Raw genomic sequence first — 5,726 nt, forward strand, 5'->3', positions numbered from 1 at the left:
AGAGCTAGAAAAAATAATAACAAAGTTCAGCTGGAAGAACGAAAGGTCAAAAATCTCGAGGGAATTAAAGAAAAAAATGCCAATAAAGGTGGCCTAGCTGTGCCAGACCTAAAACTATTTTATAGGTCATCCAAGCCATTTGGTACCAGTTCAGAGATGAACTGGTGATGAAGAGAGCCATCTGCACCCAGAGAGAGGACTGTGGCACTGAGTGGGGATCACAACATAATATTTTCATTCTCTCTGTTGTTGTTTGCTTGCAATTTGTTTTCTTTCTCATTTTTTTTCTGGTTTGATTTGACTTTACTAGTGCAGTAAGATAATTGTCTAAATATGTATACATATATGGGATTATAACATATATTTTAACATGTTTAATATATTTTAGATTACTTGCCATCTAGGGGAAGGGGTGGAGAGAAGGAGAGGAGAATTTGGAACACAAGGTTTTGCAAGAGTTGATGTTGAAACATTTTCCATGCATATGTTTTGAAAAATAAAAAGCTTTAATTAAAAAAAAAAAACCATTCGGTACTGGCTAAGAAACAGAGTAGCTGATCAGTGGAACAGGTCAGGTTCGCAGGACAAAATAGTCAATAACTCTAGCAATCTAGTGTTTGACAAACCCAAAGACCCCAGCTTTGGGGGTAAGAACTCACCGTCTGACAAAAACTGCTGGGAAAAGTGGAAACGAGTATGGCAGAAACTAGGCATAGACCTAACACCCTATACCAAGATAAGGTCAAAATAGATTCATGATTTAGACAGAATGTAATATTATAAGCAAATTAGAAGAACACAGGATACTTTTACCTCTCAGATTTGTGGAGGAGGAAGGAATTTATGGCCAAAGAGTTCGTACTTGAACACAAAATAGATAATTTTGATTCTATTAAGTTAAAAAGTTTCTGTACAAACAAAACCAATGCTGAAAAGATTGGAAGGGAAGGAATAAACTCTGGAAAATTTTTTTACATTCAAGGGTTTTGATAAAGGCTTCATTTCTTTTTTTTTTCTTTTTAACTAAAGCTTTTGATTTTCAAAACATACACATGAGGATAGGAGATCACTATAGACTTCAACAACAATACTATATGATGATCAATTCTGATGGACCTGGCTCTCTTCAGATCAGTTTATGCAAGTCTCTCCAAGGCCTCATTTTTAATGTATACAGAGAATTGACTCAAATTTATAAAAATTCAAACCATTCTCCAATGGATAGGAACAGTTTTCAGATGAAAAAATTGAAACCATTTCTAGTCATATGAAAAGATGCTCTAAATCACTATTGATCAAAGAACAGCAAATTAAGACAACTCTCAAGTACCATTAATATATTGTTGGTGAAGTTGTGAACGGATTCAACCATTCTGGAGAGCAATTTGAAATTATGCTCAAAGGGCTATCAAATTGTGCATACCCTTTGACCCCAGCAGAGTGTCTCAGGGGCTTGTATCCCAAAGAGATCTTAAAGAAGGGAAAAGGACCCACATGTACCAAAATGTTTGTGGCAGCCCTTTTCTAGTGGCCAGAAACTGGAAACTGAGTAGATATCCATCAATTGGGGAATGGCTGAGTAAATTATGGTATATGAATGTAAAGGAATATTATTGTTCCATAAGAAACGATCAGCAGGATGACCTCAGAGAGGTCTGGTGAGACTTACATTGTTGTAATTTGCTTGCATTTTGTTTTCTGTCTCATTTTTTCCTTTTTGATTTGATTTTTCTTGTGCAGCAAGCTAACTGTATAAACTGTATAAATAAAATGTATTAAAAATAAAATAAAATATTGGATTTTACATATATTTTTAACATGTTTTAAAAAAGAGAATCTGAGGCTAGATTTGAAAAAAATAAATATATGCTTTAGGGTTCTTTAAATCTATTTTTTCCAGTTGACAATCTTTTCCCCTCTCCCTGCACCCCCTCTGCCATTGAAAAACAAAGAAAAGCTAAATCCTTGTGAGAACTCTGCCTATCAGGCCAGGTACCAAAATGTGTGTATCCTCCTGCCCCTTGTTAAGTGAATAGCATCCCTCATCATCAGTCCTCTGGATCGGGCTTGGCCATTGTATTGAATGCCATTCTTGAGTTTTTCTTTCAAAGCTTGTTTTTACAATGTACAAAAATATTCTGGCTTTTTTTGTGATAACCGGACATTGGAACCTGAGGGGGTGGTTGTCAATTAGGGAAGTGGTAAACAAATTATAGAAGGTAGCCTGCACTGAGATTCCAGGGAATGGTGGCAGAGAGAAGGGAGCAGAAGTAAGGTAACAGGTTAGATGATAACAGTATTTTATTTATTTTTTGGATAAGGCAGTGGGGGTTAAGCCCAGGGTCACACAGCTAGGAAGCATTAGCTGTCTGAGGGCACATTTGAACTCAGGTCCTCCTGACTTCAGGGGTGGCGTTCTATCCACTGCGCCATCTAGCTGCTCCTGATAACAGCATTTTAGAGAAAAACAGCTTGGAAAGAGCTTTGAAGCCCTGAGTCCAAAAGTATGCTGGGATTTCCTCATCTGGTCTCAGTCTGTTGTCATTCCCCTCTGCCTCTACCTTAGTCCCTACTGTGACCTGATTTCTTGACCCCCTCAGATCTCCCCCAGGCCTTCTCCCCTCTACTGGCCATTCCTTCCTCTTCTCCCCATTCTGACTCAGCAGTGAACCGATCCAATTCTATCCTTTCTCGGTCTCTTGGTCCCTCACCCCTTATCATAGCTCCGATTATACTCGGTCAAACCTCGGCTCGCTCCTGCCATTGGTCGCCTTTGCTCCCACATATGTGCCGTTGTTGAGCAAAGATGGAGAAAATCACCAAACTGCGCCGACTTGGGTCCACTGCAGATTTATGTTAACGTGGTCTCATGTGGGTCCTCACTGCTGCTAGGCCATCCTTCATCAGCTCCCTGGCCCACTCTCCACAGAAGCTCTTCCTAACCTTTTCATCTCTCCTCAAACTTCCCTGTGGCTCCTCCTTCCTCCTTTCTCTCAGCTGAGAGCCTTACATCATGTTTTACCCCCCAAAATACAGAGGTTATTGCCATGGGCTCCCCCTTCTTTCTCATCTCCTCCCTCACCCCGTGTCACATGATGAAGTCATCTCACGCCAAAGGCCCCACCTTTATCTGTCCACGCCATCCCGTTCCATTCTGGAACAGATTGTTCCTTCTGTCAACCCATTCCACTAATCTTCAATCTCTCCCTGTCTATGGGCTCCTTCTTTCCTGCTGACACACGGGCCCGTGTCTTCCCTAGCCTGAAAAGGCCATCCCTGGGCCTTCCATCCCACATCTCTTCTCCTGTTTGCAGCTAAACTCCCTGACAAGGTCAGATACAAGCGACTCTTCTATTTTTTCCCTTCTTTAAATCTGACTTCTGACCTCACCATTCCTTCCTGTGAGGAATTAACTGAGTGCAGATGGTCTCGTGGGAATAGAACCCTAAACCGTACTTTAATTGTGACTTGAGACTTTCTAATAACAAATAGAGCTAGAAAAGTTGCAGGCATCCCCTCCGGTTTTCTCCACTTCTTAATTAGCACTGAAGTACTTTTAAAGGTGACATGGCTTTGGATTACATCCATTCTCTAGGGAAATAAATTGCTTATTATTATTGACTTGTATTCTTTTGTTTCTGGGCTAGATTTCCCAATTGAAAGTAAGCCTGGACCCCCCCCCCCAAAAAAAAAAAAACACAGGAGAAAAGGCCAGGCTAGGGTGGGGCTGAGGGGCTTTGGGGGCCTTTGCTTTCTGGGACCTATTTAGTTTTGTTTCACCGTTTATGCTTGGCATTTCTTTACTGACACTTTGTCAGCTGGGAGATGCCCTTTCTCACGAGACCATGATAAACTCCTTTTTGCTTTTACTTACTCCGAGAATCTCCGATTGTTTTTGTGGACGGGACGGTCCCACAAATCCCAGACAGCTCTTTGCAAAGTTACCAACCATCTCTCTTTTTTAAACGTTGTTTTTTTTTTTTTCCCCCTGGTTATCTATGTAAGTTCATTTGTGAAATATGAATCAGGTTGCCTCAATGTTGTCTTATTTGCTAAATCTAGTGGCCTGTTCTCAAGCCTTATCTTCCTTGACCTCTCAGCAGCCCCTGACGTGCCGGTCCTAATATTTTCTTCTCCCTAGGTTTTCAGGACACCCTCTCTTCTTGCTCCCCTCCCGTCTCTCTGACGGCTCTTTCTTTGTCTCCCTTGATGGATTTTAATCTAGGTCAAGCCCACTAACCCCAAGGCTCTCCGGTGTCCTGGACCCTCTGCTCTTTTCTCTATTTTTTTACTTGGCGATCTCATCGGCTCCCATGGTTTTCATTATCATTTCTGTGTCCCCGATTCTGAAATCCATCGCTCCAGCCCTAACCTCTCTTTGTCCCTCCACCTCCACGCCTCCAACTGCCAAAGCAAATGTCGGGTAGACCTCGTGAATTCAGCAGGCGTGTCCGAAAAATACTCATTCTCTTTCTCCCGCAGACTCTCCCCTATTCCCAACTTCCCTATTATTGTGGACGGCCTGAAGGTATCAGATGATAAAGACACCAGCCCGTGACCGGGAGGCTGTAACCGTTTCGGGAATGGCAGTGCATCCTTTGCCCAGGAGATCGGGGCGTTTTCTCGGCCTTCCTCGGAGCAGGCTCCCCGGCCTCTCGGCTCGGGGCCCCACCGACCACGTTCCTTGTTGCCCATAGCAATAGTGAATGTACTTCGGAAGGATTGCCTTTTGAGTTAGTGTCCATTTGTGCAAGCTGTTCATACATACATGTGTATATAGACATGCGAATATGTATATATAATTGCATTAAATATTTCCCAATTACATGTTAAAAAGGGGTAACATTGATTTTTTTCAAATTTTTGAGTCCCAAATTCTCTCCCTCCTTGCCACCCCTCCCCCACGGGTCCAGAAGGCAAGCAGAGTGTTCTAGATTTACATAGGAAATGATGTAAAGCCTATGTCCTTATCAGCCCGGTGAGTGAGCTGCTTGGCTGGAATGGCACCTTAGGGACCTATTGGCTCTGGCCTAAGCTTCCCGTCTTATCCAGCAGGGGGCGTCCTGGGTCCATTTGCACCCAATGCAATGCCGAGCCATTGGACAACCTTCTGGTCATCCGGGATAGATGCTTCTTTCCCAACTTTGACCTTCTCTTATTTGGAATTGATGGGTTATAGGCTGTTGGAATGAGCCCCGCACAGACACTTTTGTTTCCTTGAGTTTCGGGCCCCAGCGGGGCCGCCATGTTGTATCCTAAGGAGAGTGTCAGAAGTCGTGGGGGGAAGGAAAGAAGAGGGGCTTTTCCCATTGTGGGATTTTCAAGAAGATTTGACTTTGCTTTCCCCAGTAGGTGTGAACTCAAGGTGATTCATTGATTTATTTATCAGACATTTAAGAGACGGCATTGCCCAATGGGAAGCGCACCGAGTTCAAATGTAGACATTAGCGAAGACCTTTCTTTTCTCTGGTATTCCGTGGCTTTATCTGTAAAACGAGAGGGATTCGACTAGATCTCCTCAGTTCTCTACAGGTGGAGGATCCTGTGTCCTTTTGGGGGTAATTTGCAACTTCCAGCATTGTTTGCAGCAGAGCAGACCTGGCCTAGAGTTCTAAAGGCTTGAATTCAAAGCTGACTTCAAACATTTCCTAGACGGTGACCACGGGCAAGTCACATCATCACTGCTTGCCTTAGTTTCCTCAACTGGAAAATGGGAACAAGAAGAG

General features: G+C 42.9%; 1 long non-coding RNA gene across 1 annotated transcript; it reads left to right on the top strand.

The window, feature by feature from the left end:
• The first annotated feature begins 3,139 nt into the window (after positions 1 to 3,139).
• LOC127542719 (uncharacterized) lies at positions 3,140 to 4,836 on the top strand. Its single transcript, XR_007948801.1, has 2 exons — positions 3,140 to 3,331; positions 4,483 to 4,836. It is a non-coding gene; the product is annotated as an uncharacterized LOC127542719 (long non-coding RNA).
• Positions 4,837 to 5,726: the final 890 nt, after the last annotated feature.

The sequence above is a fragment of the Antechinus flavipes genome, chromosome X (genome assembly GCF_016432865.1).
Source record: "Antechinus flavipes isolate AdamAnt ecotype Samford, QLD, Australia chromosome X, AdamAnt_v2, whole genome shotgun sequence".
NCBI lineage: Eukaryota > Metazoa > Chordata > Mammalia > Dasyuromorphia > Dasyuridae > Antechinus > Antechinus flavipes.